At 42.4% G+C, this 16,943-nt stretch overlaps 1 protein-coding gene across 1 annotated transcript in view; it reads right to left on the reverse strand.

Annotated features, from left to right (window-relative positions):
- The window catches only part of ZNF248 (zinc finger protein 248), a 96,197-nt gene that overhangs the window by 6,478 nt on the left and 72,776 nt on the right, over positions 1–16,943 (reverse strand). Inside the window, exon 8 of the transcript XR_010120335.1 lies at positions 802–4,342. The gene's annotated coding sequence lies outside the window, so the exon portion shown is untranslated. The remainder of the gene's footprint in view (positions 1–801; positions 4,343–16,943) is intronic.

Consider the following 16,943-nt stretch of genomic DNA (forward strand, 5'->3'; position numbering starts at 1 on the left):
AATCTTGGCTCACCGCAACCTCTGCCTCCCGGTTTCAAGAGATTCTCCTGCCTCGGCCTCCCAAGTAGCTGGGACTACAGGCCACCATGCCCAGCTAATTTTTGTATTTTAAGTAGAGATGGGGTTTCTCCATGTCAGCCAGGCTGGTCTTGAACTCTTGACCTCAGGTGATCTGCCCACCTTGGCCTCCAAAAGTGCTGGGATTATAGGTGTGAGCCACTGCGCCTGGACAAGTTTGAGCTCTAATGATATAAATTCCTTGAGCTATTTAGTGAATGGAATTTTGTGGCAATTTGGGGATTATTCCTTTAAACAAATGGTCTCCAAAGTATTTGATGACTCACCCTGCCAGGAAAGAAGTTTCAGCATCCACATATTTGTAGCAATAGATAGGTATGCATGAATATAGATGTATTTCCAGGTGGTCCACACTTTGCATGATTCTGATATGCAGGAATTTCAGTTATGACAATTCAGTTAAGTAACACCAGTGTCCCAACAACAAAGGTCAGATTCCATTTAGCCTGGTATATTATCTGTAACTGCATAAAATACAAACTTCACTCTAGCTCTTAAGTCCACAAATCACATTAATAATAGATGCACACCACGATCAATGACTAATCTTGTCATTCTTTCAAAGTCAGCCAGTGGCTGACCACTCACATCTGTCACTCAGTTCATTCACAAATCACAAAGCATGTAATTGTGTAGGGCCTCCTTATCTCCCAGCGACAAACCCCCAAGACATTTTGCAAAAATGATTAAAAGGTAAAGGAGGCCAGCTGCCATGGCTCATACCTGTAATCCCAGTACTTTGGGAGGCCAAGGCAGGCGGATCACGATGTCAGGAGTTCGAGACCAGCCTGACCAACATGGTGAAACCCCATCTCTACCAAAAATACAAAAATCAGTCAGGCGTGGTGGCATGCACCTGTAATCTCAGCTACTCAGGAGGCTGAGGCAGGATAATCACTTGAACCTGGGAGGTGGAGGTTGTAGTGAGCCAAGTTCATGCCACTGCACTACAGCCTGGGCAACAGACCAAGACTGTGTCTCAAAAAAAAAAAAAAAAAAAAAGGAAAAGGAAATTGGCCAAAACAAAGATGAGAGAGCAGTAAAGAAAGGAAAAGTGATTACAGCAGAAGTGAAATTCAAACTGGACATATCAATGCAGGTGTAGAAGAAACAATTGACCATGGGAATGCTGACCCCACTGCCATTTAAGACATTCTAGGCAGCTGGATTGAGTGACAGAGAACTTGGTACTAAATAAATACTAGTTTGTACTATTTTTTCCGTTCCATGTACATTTATAACCAATAATAAAAGTGTTTTTTAATGTTTTGACAAACTTTTTTTCTTGGTATTTTTAGTAGAGACAGGGTTTCACCATGTTGGCCAGGCTGGTCTCAAACTCCTGGCCTCAAAGTGATCCACATGCCTCAGCCTCCCAAAGTGCTAGGATTACAGGCATGAGCCACCCTGCCTGGCCTTGACAAACATTTCTAAAGGTAATGGAACAACTGAAATTCTTCCCATCAATTAAGATTTCTAGGCTGGGTGTGGTAGCTCACAACCTGTAATGCCAGCACTTTGGGAGGCCAAGGCAGGCAGATGGCTTGAGCCCAGGAGTTCAAGACCAACCTAGGCAATATGGGGAGACCCCATCTCTCCAAAAACAAAAAACAAAAAACAAAAAAACCCCACAAAAATTAGCCAGGCATGGTGGCATGCACCTGTAGTCTCAGCTACTTGGGTGGCTGAGATGCAAGGATCTCGAGCCTGGGAGGTCAAGGCTGCTGCAGTGAGTTGTGATCATGCCACTGCACTCCAGCCTGGGCAACAGAGTGAGACTGTCTCAAGAAAAAAAAAAAAAAGGATTTCTAGTCTGATTTCTGCTTTTACAGCCATTTTTAGAGCTCCACACTATCGTGCAACGTGAGAACCAACTGTATGCACTGTGTGTCTGTGTGTGTTACGTATATAATATATATTGCCACCAGACACCACTGAACTCCAAGTGGGCAGTGTGCTGATGGACTAGCTGAGGAAAGAACTGAAGGACTATCAGACCCCTTTGGGAAGTTGCCACTGTATAATAAGCACAGTGGAGGCTGAAAGATAAAGCAGATAAAAAGAATGTATTATGTAAATATGGGTAAATACTTGGGGCGAGGGGTTATCTTATCCTTTGATACAGTTAAAAATCTAGAGAGCATGTAATCAGTCAAGAAAAATAGGGTAAGAGTTATAAAACACCTGGGGATATGCTAGGCTATAAAACTCCAGGAAGACAAGCACATGAAGCAGACAGAAGAAATCCACCAACTGGATCAATTGAGCTGTCCTTTGACTTTCTGCCTTCTGTGCCACTAAAGAACAAACAGCATGGCAATCACAGGCAGCATGCATTTCAGGCTTGTTAACTGAGGGTGTCAACTCCATCACTTTCATGAAGAGAGTTAAAGACATTTTCTTAGACTTCAGGCCAGGAAGTCTTTGTGTTCCATGAAGAATTACTTTTGTTTATTCTTTTTTTTTTTTTTTTTTTTTTGAGACAGAGTCTCATTCTGTCACGCAGACTCTGGAGTGCAGTGGCAAAATCTCAGCTCACTGCAACCTCTGCCTCCAGGGTTCAAGCGATTCTCCTACCTCAGCCTCCTGAGTAGCTGGGATTACAGGCACACGCCACCACACCTGACTAATTTTTGTATATTTAGTAGATACTGGGTCTCACCATATGGCCAAGCTGGTCTCAAACTCTTGATCTCAAATGATCCACCCACCTCGGCCTCCCAAAGTGCTGGGATTACAGGCATGAGCCACCACACCCGGCCTCTTTTGTTTATTCTTATAGTCAAAACAAAGCACTTTCCTTTTGCACAGAATATCAGAGATAAGTCTGCATGTTACTAATAATTACAGTTATACGACACAATGTATAATATATACACACTAAAATAAAACTATTGTAATTATCTTGATGTCTTTATAATTAATATGTTGACTTTTCCCTATTTTAGATCTGTTAACTATAAATTCCTTGATAATTTTTATCATGTTAATCTTATTTTATGCAATGGAAACATGAGAAAAGAATAAACAACTCACCTGGTATTTGCTTTTTTTCTATTGCTCTTGGGAAAGTGCAGGGGAAGCTGAATGTACAGTTATGGGAGAACACAGGGGTGGTCATGCGAGATCTGGCCTGCTATGGACCTTTGAGATTCAGCTTCCTAAAAACTGCTGCTCACCAACTGGTTAAACACTCATCTATGGGAAAAAGTTTCTTTGGCCCTTGAGGAGACAGCAAGAGCCATGCTGAGTGAGAATTCACACAAGTAAATCTGACAAGATCTCACAGAAGTTGGCTATGCAACTTTTCACTGGGTTCACTTCCTAATGGTCAATTTCATTTTTCTTTCAGAACTAATCTGGGACTAATTCAACAAATAATATTATATCAGAAGACAAATTGTTATCTGCCATGTTCACTCCTGTAGGTGAAATACTCAGGATATTTGTTTACTTACATTCCTACTGAGTTGCTAACTCTTACGAAATCATGCTGCAGCAAATGGTGGGAGTGCTTTGAGGAAAGGTCTGTTTTAAGATTGTTTGCTTCTAACTCAGTTGCAACAGAACTTGGCAGGTGACTTACCTGTTATAAGATGGATGGGTGTTTTCTATTCCTGCTCTGCCATTTACAAACTGGATGAGTCTGGACAGGTTACTTACACATCCAAGAGTCAAGGTTTCTCAGCTTTGCAATGATGCAGACACAGACACCCCTACTCTCTGCCTCTATAGGATCAGGGTACGTAAGGTGGCACCACATCTCTAGAGGGCCCATATCACAATGGACATGGTATGAGAGCAGCTCAGAATCTGGACAAAGACCATGGAGACTGAATGTGGGGCATGTTGGTTAAAGACTGGAGATAGAACTCCTCCAGCTACGCCCAGTGATCTCTCCCTGCAGACCGTGCCCACACCAATGCTCCAAGATTAATATTTCCACCAGCATACCCTTTGCTACCACTCAGTCCAGTTACCTATCTTTTCTGAGATGTGGTCCAAACCTTTCATCATAGTGGGGAGACCTTCTGGATGTGATGACATTTACAGAGCACCACTCATTCTGAGCAGGAGGAAGAATTACTTCAGGCTGTGCAAACCATCAGGCTCTGCCCTTTCTGGCAGTTTCCTGACTTTGCTCTGAAGTTGGGCTAACAACGTTCAGGTTAGACAAGCAATCTTCAAGGTGGGATTCCTGTTCCTAGGGCCCCTTCTTCTTACTTCACAAGAACTGCTTTCTTCCAAGGAGCTGAAACCTGAGCTTAAAGGACAAAATCATTTTACTCAGAAGCTTCACTCAGGGTTCCAAATCTCAAAGAACCTCCTTGTCTAAACTCTGAAGGCACTGACTATGCTGAAGGTTGGACAGTGCAGGAGTCCAAGCAACAGTCATGCAGCCTGACCCAAGGGCTTCAAGATGCTGAGAAACCCCAGAATACATGACTACAAGGTGACACTCAGCCACCCCCCACCCACTTCAGTATGATTTCAGGAATACAAGATGGTTTTAGGTAGGGTGGTCTACCCTGGCCGTGTGACCTTCACCATTTCACTTGAACCCTCAGATCCTCAGTTTTCTTGCTTGTCAAGATGGAAAACAGTCACATAAAGATTGTTGTAAGGACTAAATAAAAGAGCTAATGAGAAAAACAAAGTATCTTCCAAATACCTTATCAGCTGAGGTTAACTACTAAGCTCTGTGCCAAATTTTTTACATATGCCAAAAATGTGAAACTCAGAACCACTCCGCTTGGCACATATTATTGGTGGGATGTGCTATACAAAATGGGCTTACTCTGATGGAGAGCTCTAAACTGGAGGTAGGAAGTCATTCTAAGGGCTGCCTGCACATCCTACAAATCTGCAGAGAAAAAAACAAAATAAAACAAAACAAAAAAATGGAACTTGCCTTGAACCTTTCAAGTGGGCCAAACTGCAACGACCACAAAATTCTGGAAAACAGCTGAATTTCACCAGCGTTGCAACTCCTGAACAGTAACAACCAATGAACTATGGACTCAAGTACTAAGCCACCCACTTCCACCAACGGATAATTCTTTCAGAACTTGCGTAAACATCCGTAGCTTCCTTTCTGATTTCCTCCCGGTTCCCCTCCCTCTCTTTGGAATACAATTTGGCTTCCAGCCCAATGCGTCTCCCGAATCGCAATTCCTAAAACCTCAATAAACGCCGTGGTTTACTGCATTGCAGCCTGGTCTTCGACTCTTCTTGATAGACATATTAACAGCATCCCTCTACAGGTGAGGACTCCTCGTCCCACGCAGGTCCATCCTCTGGCGTAGGGACTAATTCACACCCAGCTCAGCCTGGAAGCAAAGCTCGCGCCCTTCCAGGGCCAAGGCGCGCACCCCGCGCGGGGCCTGGACGAGCGCGCACGTGCCCAAACTTGGGATCCCCGGCCACGCTCAGACTCACAGGGACACCCCGCCCCCGCTCCCACTGCCCCACAGCCGCGCGGGACCCTGGCCCTAGCCCAAACCTCCTTAGCTCGCCTGCCTGTCACACTCGGGCTGAACCCGCTCCCGGAGTGGTGTATAGACCTGAAGGTTCCGGGGCGTCTCTGCAAGGAAGAGAAGCGCAGGGAAGCACTGCAGGAGATTGCAAAAGGAGATTGCAAAGAAAAGCAAAAAGACAGAGCGCAGTTGTTGGGGACCATGAGGGACACGTTTTTGTTGGGGACCATTCGGCACACGTGAACTACGGGGATATGATGGTTAATTTGACCCTTGTAATGTACCGGGTTTAATAGTGTGCTTTCAAAATTCTTGTCTACCCAGAACCCTAGAATGTGGTTTTATTTCAAAAAGGGTCCTGGAATATAGGACTACCATGTCCTGTGTGATGGTATATCCAGATGTCTATGGTCTTTACCTGGGTGGCTCAAGTACGATCAGCCGGACCCAACATCTGTTGATGCCACCGATATTCATTGTGAAGGGTCCTTTTCCATGGGAGCCCACGTGAGTGACAGAGATAAGCGTACTGGACTATCTGCTGTCATAATGTACCACCTGACAGGGTTTAGGACTTGTTCCTGCGTCCAGGTCTTGGACCACTTGCCATCTTGTTGGCTGTTGCCCATAAGTCAGTGAAAATGTAGCAAGATGCATTTGAAGGTGTGCCATCCAGGACAAGCCCCATGACCCACAACTCTGCCCATTGGTTGGAGTTTTCTTTTTCATGTAAAGTTGGTAACAGTTTTTTCTGTTGTTGCACGGCCATAATGCCTCAGTACACCCCTCAGCCGTTAATTCAGCTAACCTGTTAACCCAGTCTGGGCCTCCTCAGGGACTTCAGTGTACCAGCACCCAACAGACTCCAACCTCTGGGCTACCCGCACTTGGGAAAGTAACTGGCTACCTTTTTATGTATGAGAAAGGTGTGATTGATGCTTAGGTGACTATAGTTTGTACATTGACCAGGCACTGACACTTGTAGCTCTAAAGGCTTATTAGGACTAATTGGCCTGAGTGGGAGAGCAGTCTGTACAGCTTGTTGAACAGTGAAGCACTCCTGTCTCTACCAACTCTTTAATAAGGTTATTAATCTTCTCCTGCATTTATTGACTGACAGTACATGGCTGGGCTAGGGAAGACTGCCTGTGCACTTGTCCCAGAATCCACTGTAATTGTGTAATTTCTACTCTGGGAACATCCCTTACAATTCGGAGAAGTATTACACATAATGAAAACATCAATTTTTATAATAGATTTAGCATTATCAGTTACAGACACTTGAGTATATGGATGTCCATTAAATAAAATATTACCCGGTTCAGTTTCAAAGGCTGGAACAGCAAAACTCACCTGAAGAATTCAATGAAATCAACCTACCAGGAGTATGTGCAGCCAACCACCACTCCACCAACTGTGGTCTTGCCTCTAGTACTATGTTGCACACCATTGTATTTTGGAAACAGATTTTTTTTTTTTTGAGTTTCACGGGTTTGTAGACAGAGAGGAATTTTACCCCAGGATGGACCATGACTGATTAAGATGATTTACAAGATTGGATTTAGGAGTTTTTGAATTTATTATATTTAGATAAGATGCTGGAGTTAGAGTTAATGCTGTAATGGGTTAAGATTTGGGGGCATATTGGGAAGAGGTGAATATATTTTGCACATAGGAAGGATATGAATTTTGGCGGGGGTTGGGGGGCAGAGGGCAGGTTATTGTGGGTCGAATTGTGTCCTCCCAAAAAGACATGTTTAAGTCCTAACACACAGTACCTGTGAATGTAACTTTATTTGGAAATAGGGTATTTTCAAATGTAATCAAGTTAAAATGAGGTCACAGTGGATTAAGTAGGCCCTTTTCTAATGACTGGTATCCTTATAAGGTGAGGGAAATGTAGACATAGAGATACATTGGGAAGACACCCTTTGATATGGAGGCAGAGATTGATGTGTCTACAAGTCAAGGAATGCTAAGGATTGCCAGCAACAACCAGAAGCTAGGAAGAGGCAAGAGAGGATTCTCCCCAGCAAGCTTCAGAAAGAACATGGGCCTGCCACATTCTGGAGGCTTACACCCTAGCCTCCAGAACTGTGAAAGAATATCTATTGTTTAAGCCACCCAGTTTTAGGTATTTTGTCATGGCAGCCCCAGGAAACTAATACAAATGGCAAAGGGACTCCAAGGCACATGGCTTGGGCACCAAACCTGGAAGGCCCTAGCAAATAGACCATACAGATGCTCTACCCTCTTCTTGAGGATACTACCAGCATTGACTGTGCTAGAAACCTTTTTTGGGTATGGCACAATTCCTATCTACATGGCAGATGCAGGCCATACCACTCAAGAACTCCTGAGTGGACCATGTCACATGCTTAAATTTCCAAACATATCTAGTCAAAGAATGATGCCAAGTTTACAGCCAAGAATACCTAGCAATAGACAATTCTCTGGAGTATTAACTGGTCATATCATGCCCCATCTCATTCCCAGGAAGCAGTTACCATTAAGAGATAAAACGTACCGTTAAAGGAGAGCATAAAAAGCTGAACCCCTCTCATACCATATACACAAATTACCTCAAAATGGATATATAATCTAAATATAGGATTCCATAATACTTTAAGAAGAAAATATAGGGGTGAATCTTCATGATTCAGATATGGCAATATCGTCTTATATAGGACACCAAAAGTGCAACCAGCCAAAGCAAAAAATAAATAAGATTTTGTCAAAGTTAAAAACTTTTGTGCATCAAATGATGTTATCAAGAAAGTGAAAAGAGAAGTGACAATTCACTTCCTGAAACATTTAGCTTACACAATAAAAAACAGGTCAAGAATGGATGGGTTGACATTAGGTGGTGTAATGGAAAAATATTAACAATCTCTCACCCAGTTTTCATCCTTGAACCAGTTCTGAGATCCAGAGTTTATGGATGGAAGGGAAGGAAGAATCTTTTTGAGGGCCTCCCAAAGCCATAGCAACTATATACAATAGCTAGTCCCTTAATATTTCTCCCAAAGAGACTTTTTTTTTTAAGACAGAGTTTTCCTCTTGTTGCCCAGGCTGGAGTGCAATGGCGTGATCTCGGCTCACCGCAATCTCTGCCTCCTGGGTTCAAGCAATTCTCCCACCTCAGCCTCCTGAGTAACTGGGATTACAGGCATGCACCACCACGCCCAGCTAATTTTGTATTTTTAGTAGAGATGGGGTTTCTCCATGTTGGTCAGGCTGGTCTCGAACTCCCTACCTCAGGTGATCTGCCTGCCTCGGCCTCCCAAAGTGCTGGGATTACAGGCGTGAGCCACTGTGCCCAGCCTCCCAAAGAGGTGTCTATGCATTTACCAGAGCAACAGTACACTGGCAAAAAAGGAATATTAGATCTTTGGAATGTTTATATTCAGAGTATAATCTGACTGAAACCAGGGAACCCAAAATGCCACCATTATGCATGCTATGAATGTACAAAGGCCAGATGTTAGAGTCCTCATCCAATCCATCTTAAAGTCCAGAGTATACAGATATGTCCTGCGGTCTTTTACTCAGCCCTTGAGTGAATAATTGGAATGGATAAACTTATTAGGCGCCAGAGACTTCACACTGCCTCCTGGACTTGTGGAGTAAGAGCCATTAATTGTAGTTAAGGCCAGTGGTGCCAATTAAGATTTCCCTCTCCCTGGCTAAATTGGTAAATCAGAAGCAATATCAATCGCAGAATGGTAATAATCATAGTTGTTGTGCTACTTGTGCTTTTACTATAAAAAATAATAATCTCTGGAGCTTAAAATGCAGCTATTAAACTGCAAAAGTATCCTTTTCAACTTCCCTGAAGACTCAAATGCAGTTCACTTTGTCCTAGACAAGACAGCAGTATATATTGTCTTGTCCTAGTCTTGTTAATTTTCCTGCCCTCTGTCACAGTGTAGTACACAGTGAGTTCCACAAAACATCATCCTGGCCACTACATGGATGGCACATCAATGGAACCTGGTGAGGAGAAAGTGGCAAGTACTCTGCTTACCTTGGTAAGATAAGTGTTTAGTAGAGGTTGAGGGAAAAAAACAAAAAACAACAAAAAACAAAAAAAAAAAACACCTGTATCAGCATTTTGGTGTTTGGTACAAGGTTGGACACTCCCCGCAGTGTTAAGATCAAGTTATTACACAGCTTGCGTCTCCTGCCGCTGAAAAAAAGGAAAGGTATTTGGAAGGTCTGTTTACACATGGGGAAAACGGGAAAACACCTACTACATTTGGGAATATTGTTTTGTCCCACTTACTGGGTGCCTTGGAGGAAGGCCAGTTTTGAGTGGGGCGCACAGCAGGAAAGGGTTTCATAGCAGGTTCCATCTGTTGTCCTTCATCCAATGGCACTAAAGTTCTCAGTGGTGTAACATAACACCGTGTGGGGTTCTGACAAGCCAAAATAGACCAGGAACAGCACAGTCCTCTAGGATTCTGGAGCAAAACCATGCTATCTGCAGCAAAGAACCTCTCATTGTTTCAAAAGCAGCTCCTGTGTACTACTTGATCCTAGTACAAACTGAGCAGCTGACTTAGTGTAATCTATTGACTATGTGACTACAGCTGCCCATGATGTGGGGTTACTGTCAGACTCACACCAAATCACAAAACAGGCAGGGAAACAACAGTTTATTGTGCAACAAAAATGGTGCATTGGGAATTGGGCCTGAACAGGTCTCAGCAACTTAAGTAATTTATATAAATAGGTGACCCATGGCACTTACCTCTGTCATATGACTACCTCTACTTCAATTCATGTAGAGAGTTCAATAGAGATCTTTCAGCCAAGAACGAACACTCCATGGAGTATTCCCTGCGACAGAGTATCAGAGGAAAATCCTGGGCCTGGTTCTCTCACATTGCTGTCTTCCATGGCCACTAAAATTCCACTCAGGAATGTCCCTGAAAGATGGTGATGATGGGGAAATCCTCCCAATAAACAGGACTTCAAATCACACACTTGTTTATTATTATTTGTGGCAAGAAAAGTGAGCTAAGGTAATACCCAGATTCTTGAAGATTGGTAAATAGATTGATTGGTTGGAACAGGATTGGAAGACTGGAGCCAAGGAGGTCTTGTAAAGAAGAAGGGAGTTGGATATCTGATAGTGCACACAAATTGTGCAGATCTTTGAGCCTTTTGTTAATGTCCATCAAAGAGCAGCTACCACAGAAGCAGCAGTGGACAGAATCATTTATCCAGTGGCTGTCAGCCTAGGTCCCATGAGTGTTCACACAAGCCCAAGAATGGAGTAGCCATGACAGCAGGAAATGGGCACTATACCTGGGCCTGAAAACATGGGTTTTATCTCACTAAGGCTGATCAAGCTCCTTCTAAATATCTGACTTTTCAGAAGTAGAGACCAATGCAGAGCACTCAGTATATTACCATTTTTTGCAGAGATCAATCAGATTCTTTTGGCAGGATGATTTCACGGGAATCCTTCTACTCTGGAAAAACAGTGAATTGTTCTATTTGGGATTCAAATATATTCTGATTATAGGTTGTTTTATGCCCACAGTGCCTCTGTGTTTCATGTCATTCCCAAATCATGTGGGAGAGGGTTAACATCCAGGCTGACAGCAGGGAAGTAATGTGGAATAACTTGTAGAGTAGGCAACCAACAACATCAGCTCCAATAGCCTACTATTTAGTTCCAAGACAACCCAGTAAAAATTAGAAAAACAAGAAAAAAGTGCTATATGCATTATATGACTATATAATGCAAATAATTTAAAATGTAGACATAATCTTGAGGTTGCATAGTTTTAATGTTATGTATGTTTATACATGAATCATTCCATTGAAAAAAGAGTATGAAAGATCAGTTTAGTTTTTTAAACAGTACTACTTTTTGTTTTATGAATTTCAAAGTATAATATAGTTTACAGCTGCTTTCTTTCTCAAAATTCATTTTGTAGGGTTAATAATTGTATTCTACCTTCGTGTATTTTATGAAAATTTTTATTTACATGAACTGAATAAAGAGGCATTCCATGTTTATGGATTAAATAAGGCTGAATATTGTGATAATGCACAAAAGTTTTAATCTTGCTGATGTCCAAATTATTCATTTTTTTCCTTTGGTAGCTCATGCTTTAGGTGTCATGTCTAAGAAACCAAAACAATCTTGAAAGAGAACAAATTTGTAAAACTTATACTACTTGATTTTAAAGTATACTATAGGCCGGGCGCTTTGGCTCACGCCTTTAATCCCAGCACTTTGGGAGCCCGAGCCAGGTGGATCACAAGGTCAGGAGATCCAGACCTTCCTGGCTAACATGGTGAAACCTTGTCTCTACTAAAAATACAAAAAATTAGCTGGGCATGGTGGCACACGCCTGTAGTCCCAGCTATTCAGAAGGCTGAGGGAGGAGAATCGCCTGAACCTGGGAGGCAGAGGTTGCAGTGAGCTGAGATCACACCACTGCACTCCAGCCTGGGCAACAGAGCAAGACTCCATCTCAAAACAACAAAAAAAATAATAAGTAAAATACATAAATAAATAAATAAAGTATACTATAAAGTTACCAAAATCAAGACAGTGTGGCACTGGCATAAGTATGAACACATAGATGACGGAAATTAATTGAGTCCAGGAATAAACTTTTACTGCCCAGGATGCTATGTGTCAGTGGCCAACTGATCTTTTTTCCTGTTCCGCTTTTGCATGTATGTTTTTTGGTTTTTGGTTTATTTATTTATTTATTTTTGGTCAACTGATTTTTTACAAAAGTGCCAAGATACTTCAAGAGGAAATTAAATTTGGCATTAAAACAAATTGTATGTCCACAAATCATGCTGGGACAATAGTATATCCCCATGCCAAAAAAAAATAATAACTTAGACCTTTACCTCACACAATATATGAAAATTAAAGCAGAATGAATCAAAGACCCAGATATAAGAGCTAAAAGTATAAAATTTATAGAAGAAAATATAGAAGAAAAATCTTTGTGACCACTGGTTAGGCAAAGAGTTCTTAGACAACAAAGCAGAATTCATATAAAAAAATGTAAACCAGATTTCATTAAAAGTGATAGTTATTGTGATTCAAAAGATAACATGGAGACAATGAAAAGATAAGCCATATATTAGTAGAAAATATTTGCAAGTAATATTTCTGATAAGTCTCATAACTTGTTGGCCAGGCACGGTGGCTCAAGTCTGTAATCCCAGCACTTTGGGAGGCTGAGGTGGGCAGATCACCTGAGGTCAGGAGTTCAAGACCAGCCTGGCCAACATGGTGAAACCCCATCTCTACTAATAAAAAATTAGCCAAGTGTAGTGGTGGGCGCCTATAGTTCCAGCTACTCAGGAGGCTGAGGCAGAAGAATCGCTTGAACCCGGGAGGTGGAGGTTGTAGTGAGCCAAGATCATGCCACTGCACCCTATCCTGGGCGACAGAGTGAGACTCTGTCTCAAAAAACAAACAAACAAAAAAAACAATGACATGCAAAAGACTTGAATGAGACATTTATCAAAGAAAATATATAATGCAAATAATATTTGTGTGTATTGGGTATATTGTCTGGCAAGGGCCAGACACGGTGGCTCACACCTGTAATCCCAGCACTTTGGGAGGCGGAGGCAGGTGGATCACCTGAGGTCAGGAGTTCAAGACTAACCTGTCAACATGGTGAAACCCCATCTCTACCAAAAATACAAAAATTACCCAGGTTTGGTGGCATGTGCCTGTAATCCTAGCTACTCAGGAGACTGAGGCAGGAGAACCACTTAAGCCTGAGAGGTGGAGGTTGCAGTGAGCCATGAAGCCACCACTGCACTCCAGCCTGGGTGATGGAATGAGACTCCATCTCAAAAAATAAAGAAAATACACAAATGCAAACAAAGCAAACATCATTAGTCACTAGAGAAGTACAAATTAAACATACAATGAGATACCACTACATAATTACTAGAATGGTTATTACAAAAACAGACAATAACAAATGATGTTGAGGATAAGGAGAAATTGGAACCCCTGCAACATGGATGAACCTAAAACAATCATTTTGTTAAATAAAAGGAGTTAGACACAAAAGACTAAATATTTATATGAATGTCTAGAAAGACTTTTTTTTGTTTGTTTTTTGTTTTTTGAGACAGGGTCTCACTTTGTCTCCCAGGCTGGAGTGCAGTGGCACAATCTTGGCTCACTGCAACCTCTGCTTCCTGGGTTCAAGCGATTCTCCCACCTCAGCCTCCAAAGTAGCTGGGACTAAAGGCACATGCCTCCATCCCCGGCTAAAGTTTACATTTTTTGTTAGAGATGAGGTTTCATCATGTTGGCCAGTCTGAAAGACAATTTTATAGAGACAGGGCAGATCAGTGATTGGCTGGGGGTTAGAGTGGGGACTGACAGCATATTGGTGTGAAGGAATGTTTTTGGGTGATATAAATGTAAAATTGGATTGTGGTGATGTTTGTACAACTCTTAAAATTTAATAAATATCACTGAATTGTACACACGGTGGATGAATGTTAAGTTACATAAATTATATCTCAAAAAACACTGCTAAAAAGCCAGTGGAGACTGCTTTGAGGAAAAATGCCCTCTACAGATTAATTTTTCGGACTCCATAAACTTATTGTTAGGTGGAGAGGGCAAACATTTCAGGAAGAGCTCAAAAGGTGTCTGCTAAATATCAGTATCAACTAAAATGGTGTTTTATGGTAATCTAGAAAGATAAGCCATTTTCAGAAGTGTCTTTTTTGATAACCCCTTCTCAGTGCTTTCAAGGGACAGGGCAATGAAGATCTTTTTCTCTCAGGCAAGGTGCAAACATAATTATAGAACAACAGATAATTTATTAGCTTACTCATCCAAAAATGTACCCAAGTACACGGAGCTGATGGCATTCAGCCTCTCTCTGGTACCTTTATTGTAAAAAAGTTTCTTCTCAGAAAATATGAACTCTATAACATCAGCTGTGTTGAGTGAGGAGCCTAGAGGAACAGGATACCACCAGCCTGTATTCATCTCTTTACAGGTGACTAACACAGATAGGGGAAGGAGTTATATATTTCTCAATAAACAAATATTTGCTCTGGACTAGAACAAGGGAAAAATTCCTCCAGGTAAGTTTACTAAGAACACCTGAAGTTTTAGGACACTACTTCCACTGCAGTAGGAAGTGGATGAATGAACCACAAGCTTTATCTTTTCTTTCAATTGTACTTAAAACCTGCCTGGGGCTGGGCGCGGTGGCTCACGCCTGTAATCTCAACACTTTGGGAGGCTGAGGCCGGCGGATCACAAAGTCTGGAGATTGAGATCATCCTGGCTAACACGGTGAAATCCCGTCTCTACTAAAAATACAAAAAAAAAAAAAAAAAAAAACAACTAGATGGGCCTGGTGGCAGGCGCCTGTAGTCCCAGCTATCCAGGAGGCTGAGGCAGGAGAATGGCGTGAACCCGGGAGGCAGAGCTTGCAGTGAGCCAAGATTGCGCCACTGCACTCCAGCCTGGGCGACAGAGCAAGACTCTGTCAAAAAAAAAAAAAAAGTATACTAGGGCTGGGAATGGTGGCTCATGCCCATAATCCAGCATTTTGGGAGGCTGAGGCTGGAAAATCGCTTGAGCCTGGGAGTTCAAGACCAGCCTGTGCAACATAGGGAGACCCTGTCTCTACAAAATAAAAAGGTAGGCCGGGCACAGTGGCTCACGCCTGTAATCACACAGCACTTTGGGAGGCCGAGGTGGACAGATCACGAGGTCAAGAGATCGAGACCATCCTGACCAACATGGTGAAACCCCATCTCTACTAAAAATACCAAAATTAGCTGGGCGTAGTGGCACATGCCTGTAGTCCCAGCTACTCGGGAGGCTGAGGCAGGAGAATCGCTGGAACCTGGGAGGCAGTGTTTGTAGTGAGCCGAGATGGCATCACTGCACTCCAGCCTGGCGACAGAGCAAGCCTCCGTCTCAAAATAAATAAATAAGTAAATAAATAAATAATTAAAAAAATAAAAATAAAAAATAAAAAAAAGTTAGCCAAGTGTGAGTGTGCACTCCTGTAGTCCCAGCTACATGGGAGGCTGAGATAGGAACATTGCTTGAGCCCAGAAGGTCAAGCCTGCAGTGAGCCATGATTGAACAACTGCACTCTGGCCTGGGCAAGAGAGTGAGACCCCACTATCTAAAAAAAAAAAAAAAAAAAGTGTACTAGAAGTGTACTTTAGCTCTAACATGACAACAGTCAAGTTCCCACCTTGGGGTTGAAAAATGGTCTATGTTTTTGCCTCTCTTGTACTTTGTTATTTTTTTCTTTTTTTTTGAGATGGAGTCTCACTCTGTCTCCCAGGCTGTAGTGCAGTGGCGCGATCTTAGCTCACTGCAACGTCTGCTTCCCGGGTTCACGCCATTCTCCTGCCTCAGCCTCCCGAGTAGCTGAGACTGCAGGCACCCGCCACCATGACCGGCTAATTTTTTTGTATTTTTAGTAGAGACGGGGTTTCACCGTGTTAGCCAGGATGGTGTCAATCTCCTGACCTCGTGATCTGCCTACCTCGGCCTCCCAAAGTGCTGGGATTACAGGCGTGAGCCACCGGTGCCCGGCCTTTGTTATTTATTTCTACAGTATGTTAATGGTCATTTATTATGCTAGATGTGAATACACTGATACAAAAATGTGAGTAAAGCCTTGGCAGTTTTAGCACACTATTACTTTCAGGTATATTCGTTTTCAGGTATACTCTTTTGTATGGGACTTTTTCTGTTTTTCATATACCAATTGAAGAGGTGGAGATTAGCTTCTGGCTTATCTGATGAACTTGAAATAGCCACCCCACAATAGGGAAGTGGGAGACAGATGGATTTCAGTGGGATGTCATCATTATGAAAAGCATATAACCTTCTCCAAATAATTAAAAGCAACAACAAAAGACAAAAAGAAGAAAGCCATTTGAATAAAAATTAACCTTATAAATGTAATAAACATTTTAATTCCTCTAACAACAAAAGGTTGGGAGCATGTTGAAAGAACCCAGAAGCCAACCTGAAAGAGCTCTCTTGAGCAGTCTCTAAGCAGCAGTGACTACTGCAGCTATTGGCTGGTAAGGACATAGCAAGCATAAATGGATTGAAACAGTTTATTCCTTACATAGATCACATATGCAAGATCACCATAGTGTCAGCTGCCTGTATCTCCTCTCCCACAGGATGATACCAAGAAAAAAAGGGCCATAGGATGGGCAGCATGAGTAGCTGGGGTACTCTCTTGCAGAAGAGCCAATTCTAGACCACAGTTAAGTGGTTTTATAGCTTGCATATCTACCCATGGAGGAGGGTGACAAGGTACAAAGTCTCATTCCTGGGACCAGAGAGGCAGATGAGAAACTGCCTCCCACAAGATA

This window comes from Symphalangus syndactylus, chromosome 4, assembly GCF_028878055.3.
Source record: "Symphalangus syndactylus isolate Jambi chromosome 4, NHGRI_mSymSyn1-v2.1_pri, whole genome shotgun sequence".
Lineage (NCBI taxonomy): Eukaryota > Metazoa > Chordata > Mammalia > Primates > Hylobatidae > Symphalangus > Symphalangus syndactylus.